The 13,943-nt window shown below is 39.2% G+C and overlaps 1 protein-coding gene across 3 annotated transcripts in view; it reads left to right on the forward strand.

Moving 5' to 3' along the window:
* Positions 1–13,943, forward strand: part of PCSK6 (proprotein convertase subtilisin/kexin type 6) — a 186,251-nt gene that overhangs the window by 67,012 nt on the left and 105,296 nt on the right. The gene's annotated exons all lie outside the window — the stretch shown is intronic.

Here is a 13,943-nt window from a genome sequence, read left to right on the forward strand (position 1 = left end):
GATGCTGCCTTCCCAGGGCATTGCCTTCCCTGCTGCTTTGCCTTTGCTGGGGTGACTGTAGCCCCCTCAGGTCTCCTATGAGCTGCACAGGGGGAGCGGTTGGGTTCCCTGGATCACCCTGGAGGTTTTGATGAATAAATACCCCTAAGAAGTCTCTCCATAAACTGTAGGACCAGGCTGACCTGGGTACCGATCCCAATTCCACCACCCGCTAGCTGTGTGTCCTTGGATGACCAGTGTAACCTCTCTGAGCCTCGGTTCCTTCATCTGTGGAGGCAGAATGGCAGTAATTCAGCTGACTCCCTGGGTCTGTTTTGACCATGAATTGAGACACTCTGTGTGGAAAGCATTGGCTGAGGGCTAAGTGTGCAGGGGGACTCCAAGCAACTCCATCCCTCCTGCTAAAACTCGGAGGCAGAATAAAAGTGATTTGTTTTGCCTTGCATGAGGGGTAGACCCCACCTTTGGGATCGTCTGAACCCTGCTCCCCAAAGACCCTGGACTAGCACTGACATTGTCTGCAAGCTGTTAGAAGTGCAAAAAATCATAGCCCCTGTCCCAGACCTACTGAGTCAAGATCTACGTTATAACAAAATCCCTAGAGGGTGTGACAACAAATGTCAGTTTGAGATGTGCTGGTTTAGAGGGTTCTGGAGTCAGGCGGGTAGGTAACACCCACATTGTGGGCCGTGATGAGCAGCCAGTGGAGTTAAGGAGGAAAAGAACCTCCAGAGAAAGTGCACATGAGTGTGGTTGGTTCTCACTCTATACTCTGTGCAAAATTGTTACCCCAGTTTCCCAAATTCTGAAGAGATCACTTCTACGACCAGGGCTTGGGAACAGGAATATTTTTTAGTTAATGTATTTAATATCTCTGAGTATGAACTATACATATAATACTGTGCTAGCCACTGAGGGGAAGAATGAGGATAAGACAGACGCAATCTGGGACCTTCTAGGAGCTCCGCACATCTTTGGGGTGAACAGTGCAAAAACACGAAAGATAGTACAAGACCAAGTACTGAAATGACAGAGGCAGACAGGGGGTCCTAAGTTTGGCAGGGCAAGCACTCAGTGAGGGCAGAAGCATGAGGATAAGGCATGAGCTCCACATGAGAGAATTCGACTGGGAACAAAGTGCTGAGGGAAAAATAGGATCTGCAGCGTGGAGGCATGCCACGTAGGGTTAGGGACCATAGGGTGGGGCTGGCCATGGAGACGCAAGTGTGGGGTTCGAGGCTGACATTTCCCCAGGGGACCTTGACAGCTATGTCTGCAAAGATGCTTGTACACAGCTCCAGCCCCACCACGCAGGCCGTGACCCCTTCTTCCTCCAAGCACACCCCCGGACAAGGCGACCTTCAGGCAGTGCTGACAGAGCCTCCCTCTCTGAGTGTGCTAATGCACAGCAGAAACTTCTGAGATGCCAATGGAACTGACTATGAGCTTACCCTTTAATTTTTTCTTTTTTTAGCTGTTGCTCAAGAGATTAAAGTATATTTCCTAACTTATTCCAATCTATCTGGAATCACTCTTGACTACTTCATGTATTAGATATGAACCTAAAACAGATTATTTGAATTCACACTCACTCTCATGCTTTGTGCTATTGTTATTCTTGCTTTAAACAGTTGACTTTAAAATATTAATGGAAAGGAATATATTTACCTACATATTTACCATTCCCAGTGTTCATCCTTACTTTCTAACTTCAGAGTTCTATGTGGTTTCCATTTTTCTCTAGCCTGAGAATTTCTTTTCGTATTTTTTGAAGTGCAGGTGTAGTGATGACAATTTATCTCAGCATTCATCTGAAAGTGTCTATTTCATCCTCATTTTTGAAAGAAATTTTGTTGAACATAGAATTCTAATGTGACCTGTTTTTCTTTCAACACTTTAAAAATGTTCTTCCATTGTCTTCTGGTGTCCATTGTTTCTGATGATGAGTCATTTATAATCCTTATTGTTGTTCCCCATTTACATAATGTGATTACTTTTTTCCTGTGCTTTGCCTGTGACTACAATGTCCTTTGGTGTAATTTTCTTCATGTTTATCTAGCTTGGGGTTTGCTTGGCTTCCTACTGGCTTGTTTTATTTTTTGGTCTAAGTCAAATGTGGAAAAATTTCTGTCATTATTTAATTTTTTTCAACCCTATTTTCTCTCTCCTCTCTTTGGGCACTAGTTATAGTTGTTAGATTGCTTGATATACCTTACAGGTTACTGAGGCTGTGTTCATTCTTTTAAGTCCTTTTTTCCTCTCTGTGCTTCAAATTGTGTGATTTCTATTGCACCGTCTTCGGGTCCATTAATACTTTCTTTTGTTGCGTCCAGTATGTTGTTAATTCCATCCAATGAATTTTTTTTTTTTTAACTTTTCAGATCTCCTGCCTTTCTGTCCTGTGATTTCCACTTGACATTTTTTTTTTTTATTGTTTCCAGGTCCTTCCTGAGATTCTTCTTTTCTTCACCCATTATTTCTATTTTTGTTTTAGATTTTTTAACATATTTGTAAGAGTTAAAGACTTGTACTAATTCCAGTATCTAGGTCATTTCTGAGTGTTTCTAATGATTGATTTTTCTTTTTACAATGGGTCATATACTCCTCTTTCTTTGCACATGGCTAGTAAATTTTTGCTGTACACTAGACATTGTTGTGCTACATTGTAGAGACTCTGGATTCTGTGATCTTTAAATGCTGTTGAGTTTTGTTCTAGCAGTCAGCTCAATTTGAACATGTGGAGGTTTGATTATTCATTTTTTATGGTTGATCTCTTTCTGATTTGCCCTTAGCCTTAGGGAAGATTCTTTATCCCAACCACATAGTCTTTACTTTTAGATCATGACCCTTTTGGCGTCTCAGTGGAAAGATTGAAATGTTTACCAAGACCTCTAACTTGACAAGAGTCAAACTCCAAATTGACTGCCCTGCAGTAGGCAGCAGCTGAAATATCTACTCCGCTCATTCAGCCTCCAGCTGGTCTTTTCCTCCTGAACTTCTTAGAGTCTTGCCCAAACATGTTTAGTTCAGGGGTCAGCCAAGTGTTTGAGGGGAGTTTACATGTCCTCTTCTGTGGCTCTCTCCTTTCTGGGATTCATCTCAATTTCCAGCTGCTCTAGCAGTCCCAAACTCCATTCCATGCCTCCCCGGGAGAATTGGTTTGCACTTTCCTGCTTAGGTTCTAGTGTCTCCATACCAAGAGAATTGGGGAGTTCCCTCAGAAGAAAAGTTATTTAAACTTGCATCATACCCAATATGGTTCCCTTCTTTCAAGAACTGAATCCCCTGCCTGCCTCTGCCTTCCTCTTGTTGCTTTCCAATGCCCTTATAAAGTCGTGTTTCTATTCAATAAATCTTTTGTTGAGAATTTCATTATTATTTTTTAGAGGAGTTAGCATGATGGAATCTACTCTGCTGTTATTAGAACTATAACTTGTGGTTTCTTTACCAAATAGATGATGTATTTCGTACTATTGCTGCGTGACAGTTATTGCAAAATGTATCTGCTTAACCAACAAACATGTGTTAACCAGCAGAGATAGTGGCTCAGGGTCATTCATAAGGTTGCTGTCAAGCTGTTGGCTGTGACTATAGTCTGAACACTTGACTGGCCTGGAGGATCCACTTCCAAGATGGGTCACTTATTTGGCTATTGGCTGGAGCCCTCCATTCCTTGCTGGCTGGTGGCAGAAGCCCTTCTTCCTTGATTCCTCACCATGTGCAGCTTTCCATAGGGTTCTTAGAGCGTCACCATAACATGGTAGCCAACTTCCTTTTTTTTTTTTTAATTTTATTTATTTATTTGAGAAAGAGAGAGAGAGTGTGTGCACAAGCAATGAAGAGGATGAAGCAGGCTGCCGACCAAGCAGGGATCCCGATGCGGGGCTCAATCCCAGAACCCTGGGATCATGACCTGAGCCGAAGGGAGACGCTTAACCAGCTGTTTTGGGATTCAATACACTTCAAAAGATCTGTTTTGTTTTGTTTTGTTTTGTTTCAGGGAAATTTTCTTCTGTTATTGTTTTGAACATTTTGGGTTCCATATATGCAGTTTTAGTCTTCGTGTGTACCACTTATACATATATTGGATTTCTAGTTCCTGACTTCTGTATTTCTTTCTAATCATATTTAACTTTTCATTTCTTTCCCATTTTATTTATTTAGTTTTTTCAGTTTTTCTCAAGCCTGTCCTCCATGTCTTTGGCCGTTTCACCAGTGTCTTTTTTCCTAGAGAAAACTCTAGTAAGGCTTTCATTTCTAAAATTGTTTAATGTTTTCCTTCTACTTCTGTCCTGAGGATGAACACACTTGGGGCCTCTTTCTGTTGCCTTGTCATCTCTTCATTGAACACTTGTATATATTTGATCTCTTGCTTCAGAGAGAAATTATATTTTCTTTAAATTATGCAGAAATGTTTGTTTATGCTCGCATCATTCTCTTGTACTTGTTATGCCCCATTTTTCCTTGTTTCTTATAATGTTGTTGCATAGATGTCATGCTAATCACTTTCTGGTTATTATTAATGACTGGCTGGAGAGCAGATGAAGGCTTTCTCTCTAGGCCAGTGAGATGCTAAAATATGGGGGTTGGGGCGGGGAGGATCAGGGGAGGGAGCAAGGCTGCAGGCACTGAGGACTTGGGTTTGTGGACCCAGATCCTTCTCTTCTGCCAGTCTAGTAGCTTTAGGAGCTACTGGATTAGCATTAACTCCTGTTATGCTCACAACAGTGGGGATGGGGCAGAGCTGATTGTCACTTACTTTTTCTCCTCCAACAAACCATGTCACAAAAAAATGCCTGTTCTTTTTTAAGGAAAAAAAAAGATTTTGTTTATTTATTTAAGAGAGAGACAGAGAGCACAAACTGGGGGAGGGGCAGGGGAGAGGGAGAAGGAGACTCCCCGCTGAGTGGGGATCCCGATGTGGGGCTCAATCCCAGGACCCTGAGATCGTGACCTGAGCCAAAGTCAGACACTTAACCAACTGAGGCACCCAGTGCCCCAAAATGCCAGTTCTTGGAAAGATAGTGTGTCTGTATAATTCTTGGTCAGACCTCAATGTTTCTAAAATAATAGATTTTTTGGGCACCTGGGTGGCTCAGATGGTTAAGCGTCTGCCTTCGGCTCAGGTCATGATCCCAGGGTCCTGGGATTGAGTCCCGTATCGGGCTCCCTGCTCCTTGGGAGCCTGTTTCTCCCTCTGCCTCTCTCTCTCTCTCTCTGTCTCATGAATAAATAAATAAAATCTTTAAAAAAAATAAAATAAAATAATAGACTTTTCACTTTTGCTGTGAAAGCAACGTAGTGTGGCAAAGAAACAAACCCTCCCCTCAACCCCCAGCCACCTGTGCCCTGGTCATAAGGTCCTCAGGTGCATCACCTACTTTATGGAGAAATTACGCACCCTAGGGAATCATAGAGCCATGTGTCATCTTCATTGTTTCCAGAGAGGAGAGTGGGGTACTCTGTGTTTAACTGGAAGTCTCTTTCATTTCATAGAAATTTTAAATTTTTTATTAAGTTGTAGGGCTGTACATTGATGATTTGTTCCTTTTTTTCTATGTTTAATATTTCAGTAAAAATCTGTTTAAAATGTTTTTATGTTGTTAGATTAGTTCATCATTTTCGTGACTCTTGGCTTTGGGATCTTGCTTAGAAAAGTCCAAGATAATAAATCGATTGTCCTGGATTTCCTCTAAAAACTTAGCTTTAGAAGAGTTCATCTTAAAGCTTTTATGGTTTTGTCTTTTGCATTTAGCTTTTTAATCCATGTGGAATTTATTCCTGTGTATGGTGTGAAGGAGAGATATAACTTTATTTTTCCCTGCAGTTTATATTTAGTGATGTGCACATGCCACCCTTATCCTCCATTGTTTCATTAGTTTCATTAGCTTATTTGTTTTCAATCCCTAAACAAGACTTCACTATTATTATAGTTTAAGAGGATTTTTTGGATAACTTAGAGGACAAATTTCCTCTTAACGGTTTTTTTTTCAAAAATTTCTTGGCTATTCTTGCACATTTTCTCTTTCAGATGAACTTGAGAATCTGCTTGTCAAGTTCCATAAAAAATCCTGTTGGGATTTTGATTGGGATTGCATGGAAATTATAGATTAATTGGGGGAGAATTGACATCTTTACAATATTGAGTCTTCCCACGCAGGAACATGGTATGTTTTTCTTTATTCAGGTCTTCTTTGACATCATTTAAAAGTGTTATCACTGTCTTCATATCAATCTCATGCATTTCTTATTAGGTGTGTATCTAGGCCAGTTTTTTAAATTGTATTTCCAATTGGTTATTATTGAAGTGGATATAGGGAAACTATTGATTTTTGTGTGCTGGGTTTTTGTATCTGGCCATCTTAATGAACTCTATTAGTATTATAATTTTTTGTTCTCTTGGCTTTTCTGGACTGATGTAAATAAAAGCTCTCTGTAAATGTAATGGTGGTTTTTATCTCTTTAATAACTCTCATTTCTTTTTCCTGTCTTATTTCAATGTATAGGGACTCCTGCTGAGTATTAAATAGTGGTGATTTATAGGTCTTGTTGTTTTATTTCCTGTTTATACAGGAATGTTCCTAGTATTATACCATTTGTAGATGTCTTCCATAGTTTTTCTGTAATTACTTTTTACTAAAGGAAATTTTTATATTCCTAGATTTCTAAGAGGTTTGATTGGGAATGGATTTATTGAATTTTATTACATGCTTTTTAAAAAGCACCTATTGAGATAATTATATTGCTTTTCAAGTTTACTATTTAATTTGTTTGCTGTAGTAAATTACAGTCATATATTTCCTAGTAGTGGAAATTTCATTCTTCCATTCTTAGAATACGTTCTATATCATTATGAGTATTGTTCTTTTAATACACTGCTTGCTGTTTTCAATTGTTAATATGTTATGTGTGGTCTTTGAATCTTTGTCTATCAGATAGTTTGAACTACAGTTGTTGTGTTTTGTGATGTCCGTCTCCAGGTTGGGTATCAGAATTATGCTGGTTTTGTAGGATGAATTATGAAGTTTTCCATCTTTTACTGTGCTCTGAAACAGTTCGTGTACTGGGGACATTGCCTGCTTTCTTAAATGTTCATAGGACTGATAAATCAATTTGACCAGACGGGATGACTCTTCAAAAGGCTAAGTCTATTCAGGATTTATATTTCTCCTTGAGGAAATTTTGGTCATTAAATTTTCCTACAAAATTATTCATTTCTCCAGATTTTCAAACATATGACCTATAAATTTAATATTGTATTCTTATAATTAAAAAGGTATATCCTCCACATTCATACTTAAAATTGTTCCTGGGTGCCTGGGTGGCTCAGTTGGTTAAGCAACTGCCTTTGGCTCAGGTCATGATCCTGGAGTCCCGGGATCGAGTCCCACATCGGGCTTCCTGCTCAGCAGGGAGTCTGCTTCTCCCTCTGACCCTCTTCCCTCTCGTGCTCTCTGGCTCTCATTCTCTCTCTCTCAAATAAATAAATAAAATCTTAAAAAATAAATAAACAAAATTGTTCCTAATCTTACTTGTGGCATCTCTCCTTTCCTCCTTGATCAGACTAATGAAAAATTTGCTATTTTATGAAATAGTTTTTTTGTGAGAACAAGATTTTGATCTTTTTTTATTATTACTATTTGAATTCTTTTGTTTTCTAATTCATGAATTCTACTTTCCTTTGTTTATTAATTTCTTTGGCTTTTTCATTTTTATTATTGTAGTTTTTTTCCTAGCTCCCTGTAAAGAATGCTTGTTAGTTCTTTATTTTCAGGTTTTGATGTGCTCTAACAAGTAAATAAATGTTCTATATACTTTCCTCCCATTACCTATCTCTGGCTTAATTATACAGCGTTCTTATTGTTATTTGTTTCTGAATAATTTTTATTTGAGCTTTGACTTTTTAACCCAAGAGTTATTTATAAGGGATTTAAATTTTTTTTTCCAACTGGGTAGATTTTTTTGGCACTCCTTTTGTTACTAATGTTTAACTTCATTGCGTTGGGATCAGAAGCTGTGTTCTGTATAATTTCTACCTTTTGGAATTTGTTGAGTGTTTCTTTGTGGTCTAATGCATGTTAATTTTTGTAAATATTCCAATGGGTTTTTGAAGAATATTTTTATTCTTTGCTTATTGAGTAGAAAAATCTATCAGAGGTTGCAACTGGTGGCCCACAGACTGCCTTGGCCTACAGATGTGTTTTGTGTGACCCACACAAATGTTTTTTTTTTTTTTAAACTTATGCAGAAATTTACAAATCAAGGGATTTCCTAAGAAAATATGAGTTTATCTTCAAAAATCAGGAGGTCTGGCCATGCTGGGCCTCATTCCTTCATGGCAACAGTTAGCTGGGTATGCACCGTGACTGCTCCTTCAAAGAGCATTTCATCCATCTCCCTCACTGCCTGGTTCAATCGACGTTTCCCCTTCAGCCATTTGTCCTGCCTTCCTGGTGCCTGAGGGATCCATGTGTGTCACCAGTGGGCCTGATCAAGCTCTATCAAAAGTTTGGGAGTCTTGTGTTCTCTTTGCCTGGTCAGTTGCTGAGAAGGGATGTTGGTCTCCATGATGATTGTGGATTTGTTGATTTCCCTCAAGTTTTGGTGTCTAAGTTTCATAGCCGTGTTACAAAGGGCACAAAAGTTATCATCTCTTGTTGCTGTAATGAATCTTTCTCTAATCAATATGAAAATCCTCTCTTTGTTTCATTGTCTTTATGCCTTTCGTTGTTCTTCTTATCATCATTTGCCTCATATATGTTTCATTCCTTTATTTCTACCCTTAGTTTTATAAGCAGCCTGTATCTGGCTTTATTTACTTATTTTTCTTGTACATTTTAAGAGTCGCTTCAAAGAGGGAATTTGATATGTTCACATTTGATATATTTAGGCTTATCTCCGTGACTGACCCTATTTTGCTTTCTCTTAATTGACTTAATTTACTGACTTATTTTCTTTCTTTAAATTTTTTATTGGTATGTTAATCACCATACATTACATCATTAGTTTTTGATGCAGTGTTCCATGATTCATTGTTTGTGCATAACACCAAGTGCTCCACACAGAATGTGCCCTCTTTAATACCCATCACCAGGCTAACCCATCCCCCCAACCCCTCCCCTCTAGAACCCTCAGCTTGTTTTTCAGAGTCCATCGTCTCTCATGGTTCGTCTCCCCCTCCGATTTCCCCCCATTCATTCTTCCCCTCCTGCTTTCTTCTTCTTTTTTTTACTTCTTAACGTATATTGCATTATTTGTTTCAGAGGTACAGATCTATGATTCAACAGTCTTGCACAATTCACAGCGCTCACCATAGCACATACCTTCCCCAATGTCTATCACCGAGCCACCCCATCCCTCCCACGCCACCCCCACTCCAGCAACACTCAGTTTGTTTCCTGAGATTAAGAATTCCTCGTTTCAGTGAGGTCATATGATACATGTCGTTCTCTGATTGACTTATTTCACTCAGCATGACACCCTCCAGTTCCATCCACGTCATTGCAAATGGCAAGATCCCATTCCTTTTGATGGCCGCATAATATTCCATTGTATATATATACCACTTCTTCTTTATCCATTCATCTGTCGATGGACATCTTGGCTCTTTCCACAGTTTGGCTATTGTGGACATTGCTGCTATAAACATCGGGGTGCACGTACCCCTTCGGATCCCTACATTTGTATCTTTGGGGTAAATACCCAGTAGTGCAATTGCTGGATCATATGGTAGCTCTATTTTCAACTTTTTGAGGAACTCCATACTGTTTTCCAGAGTGGTTGCACCGGCTTGCATTCCCACCAACAGTGTAGGAGGGTTACCCTTTCTCCGCATTCCTCGCCAACATCCATTGTTTCCTGAATTGTTATTTTTAGCCATTTTGACTGGTGTGAGGTAGTATCTTGCTGAGGTTTTGATTTGGATTTCCCTGATGCTGAGCGATGTTGAGCACTTTTTCATGTGTCTGTTGGCCATTTGGATGTCTTCTTTGGAAAAATGTCTGTTCATGTCTTCTGCCCATTTCTTGTTGGATTATTTGTTCTTTGGGTGTTGAGTTTGATAAGTTCTTTATAGATTTTGGATACTAGCCCTTTATTTGATATGTCATTTGCAAATATTTTCTCCCATTCTGTCCGTTCTCTTTTGGTTTTGTGGACTGTTTCTTTTGCTGTGCAAAACCTTTTTATCTTGATGAAATCCCAATAGTTCATTTTTGCCCTTGCTTCCCTTGATTTGGCGATGTTTCTAGGAAGAAGTTGCTGCGGCTGAGGTCGAGAGGTTGCTGCCTGTGTTCTCCTTTAGGATTTGGATGGACTCCTGTCTCACATTGAGGTCTTTCAACCATTTGGAGTCTGTTTTTGTGTGTGGTGTAAGGAAATGGTCCAGTTTCATTCTTGTGCCTGTGGCTGTCCAATTTTCCCAACACCATTCGTTGAAGAGACTGTCTTTTTTCCATTGGACATTCTTTCCTGCTTTGTCGAAGATGAGTTGACCATAGAGTTGAGGGTCCATTTCTGGGCTCTCTGTTCTGTTCCATTGATCTATGTGTCTGTTTTTGTGCCAGTACCATACTGTCTTGATGATGACAGCTTTGTAATAGAGCTGGAAGTCCGGAATTCTGATGCCGCCAGCTTTGCTTTTCTTTTTCAACATTCCTCTGGCTATTCGGGGTCTTTTCTGGTTCCATACAAATTTTAGGATTCTTTGTTCCATTTCTTTGAAAAAAGTGGATGGTATTTGGATGGGGATTGCATTGAAGGTGTAGATTGCTCTAGGTAGCATTGACATCTTCACAATATTTGTTCTTCCAATCCATGAGCATGGAACGTTTTTCCATTTCTTTGTGTCTTCCTCAATTTCTTTCATGAGTATTTTAGAGTTTACTGAGTACAGATCCTTTGCCTCTTTGCTTAGATTTATTCCTAGGTATCTTATGGTTTTGGGTGCAATTGTAAATGGGATCGACTCCTTGATTTCTCTCTCTTCTGTCTTGTTGTTGGTATATAGGTATGTCACTGATTTCTGTGCATTGATTTTATATCCTGCCACTTGACTGAATTCCTGTATGAGTTCTAACAGTTTTGGGGTGGAGTCTTGGGTTTTCCACATAAGTATCCTATCATCTGCAAACAGTGAGCGTTTGACTTCTTCTTTGCCGATTTGGATGCCTTTGATTTCTTTTTGTTGTCTGATTGCTGTGGCTAGGACTTCTACTACTATGTTGAATAGCAGTGGTGATAGTGGACATCCCTGCCGTGTTCCTGACCTTAGGGGGAAAGCTCTCAGTTTTTACCCAATGAGAATGATATTCGCTGTAGGTTTTTCATAGATGGCTTTTATGATATTGAGGTATGTACCCTCTATCCCTATACTCTGAAGAGTTTTGATCAAGAAAGGATGCTGTACTTTGTCAAATGCTTTTTCTGCATCTATTGAGAGGATCATAGGATTCTTGTTCTTTCTTTTGTTAATGTATTGTATCACGTTGATTGATTTGCGGATCTTGAACCAACCTTGCAGCCCAGGGATAAATCCCACTCATGGTGAATAATCCTTTTAATGTACTGTTGGATCCTATTGGCTAGTATTTTGGTGAGAATTTTTGCATCCATGTTCAACAAGGATATTGGTCTGTAATTCTCCTTTTTGATGGGGTCTTTGTCTGGTTTTGGGATCAAGGTAATGGTGGCCTCATAAAACGAGTTTGGAAGTTTTCCTTCCATTTCTATTTTTTGGAACAGTTTCAGGAGAATAGGTATTAATTCTTCTTTAAATGTTTAGTAGAATTCCCCTGAGAAGCCATCTGGCCCTGGGCTTTTGTTTGTTGGGAGATTTTTGATGACTGCTTCAATTTCCTTACTTATAGGTCTGTTCAGGTTTTCTGTTTCTTCCTGGTTCAGTTTTGGTAGTTGATACATCTCTAGGAATGCATCCATTTCTTCCAGGTTATCTAATTTGCTGGCATAGAGTTGCTCATAATATGTTCTTATAATTGTTTGTATTTCTTTGGTGTTGGTTGTGATCTCTCCTCTTTCATTCATGATTTTGTTGATTTGGGTCATTTCTCTTTTCTATATGGTAAGTCTGACCAGGGGTTTATCCATCTTGTTAATTCTTTCAAAGAACCAGCTCCTAGTTTCGTTGATCTGTTCTACTGTTCTTTTGGTTTCCGTTTCATTGATTTCTGCTCTGATCTTTATTATTTCTCTATATATTCTCCTGCTGGGTTTAGGCTTTATTTGCTGTTTTTACTCCAGCTCCTTTAGGTGTAGGGTTACGTTGTGTATTTGAGACCTTTCTTGTTTCTTGAGAAAGGCTTGTATTGCTATATACTTTCCTCTTACAACTGCCTTTGCTGCATCCCAAAGATTTTGAACAGTGGTGTTTTTGTTTTCATTTGTTTCCATGAATTTTTTTAATTCTTCTTTCATTTCCTGGTTGACCCATTCATTCTTTAGTAGGATGCTCTTTAGCCTCCATGTATTTGAGTTCTTTCCGACTTTCCTCATGTGATTGAGTTCTAGTTTCAAAGCATTGTCGTCTGAAAATATGCAGGGAATAATCCCAGTCTTTTGGTACCAGTTGAGACCTGATTTGTGACCTAGGATGTGATCTATTCTGGAGAATGTTCCATGGGCACTAGAGAAGAATGTGTATTCCGTTACTTTGGGATGGAATGTTCTGAATATGTCTGTGAAGGACATTTGGTCCAGTGTGTCATTTAAAGTCTTTATTTCCTTGTTGATCTTTTGCTTAGATGATCTGTCCATTTCATTCAGGGGGGTGTTAAAGTCCCCCACCATTATTGTATTGTTGTCAATGTGTTTCTTTGCTTTTGTTATTAATTGCCTTATATAATTGGCTGCTCCCATGTTAAGGGCATAGATATTTACAATTGTTAGATCTTCTTGTTGGATAGACCCTTTAAGTAGGATATAGTGTCCTTCCTCATCTCTTATTACAGTCTTTGTTTTAAAATCTAATTTGTCTGATATAAGGATTGCCACCCCAGCTTTCTTTTGGTGTCCATTAGCATGGTAAATGGTTTTCCACCCCGTCACTTTCAATGTGGGGGTGTCTTTGGGTCTAAAATGAGTCTCTTGGAGACAGCATATCAGTGGGTCTTGTTTTTTAATCCAATCTGATAGCCTGTGTCTTTTGATTGGGGCATTTAGCCCATTTACATTCAGGGTAACTATTGAAAGATACGAATTTAGTGCCATTGTATTGCCTGTAAGGTGACTGTTACTGTATATTGTCTGCGTTCCTTTCTGGTCTATGCTGCTTTTGGGCTCTCTCTTTGCTTAGAGGACCCCTTTCAATATTTCTTGTAGGGCTGGTTTCGTGTTTGCAAATTCCTTTAGTTTTTGTTTGTCCTGGAAGCTTTTTATCTCTCCTTCAGTTTTCAATGACAGCCTAGCTGGATATAATATTCTTGGCTGCATATTTTTCTCGTTTAGTGCTCTGAAGATATCCTGCCAGTCCTTTCTGGCCTGCCATGTCTCTGTGGATAGGTCTGTTGCCAGTCTAATGTTTCTACCATTATAGGTTACATATCTCTTCTCCTGAGCTGCTTTCAGGATTTTCTCTTTGTCTCTGAGATTCGTAAGTTTTACTATTAGATGTCGGGGTGTTGACCTATTTTTATTGATTTTGAGAGGGGTTCTCTGTGCCTTCTGGATTTTGATGCCTGTTTCTTCCCCACATTAGGGAAGTTCTCTGCTATAATTTGCTCCAATATACCTTCTGCCCCTCTCTCTCTTTCTTCCAATTATTCTAATGTTGTTTCGTCTTATGGTATCGCTTATCTCTCAAATTCTGCCCTCATGACCCAGTAGTTGTTTATCTCTCTTTTTCTCAGCTTCTTTATTTTCCATCATTTGGTCTTCTATATCGCTGATTCTCTCTTCTGCCTCATTTATCCTAGCAGTTAGTGCCCCCA

The sequence above is a fragment of the Zalophus californianus genome, chromosome 6 (genome assembly GCF_009762305.2).
Source record: "Zalophus californianus isolate mZalCal1 chromosome 6, mZalCal1.pri.v2, whole genome shotgun sequence".
Taxonomy (NCBI): Eukaryota; Metazoa; Chordata; class Mammalia; order Carnivora; family Otariidae; genus Zalophus; species Zalophus californianus.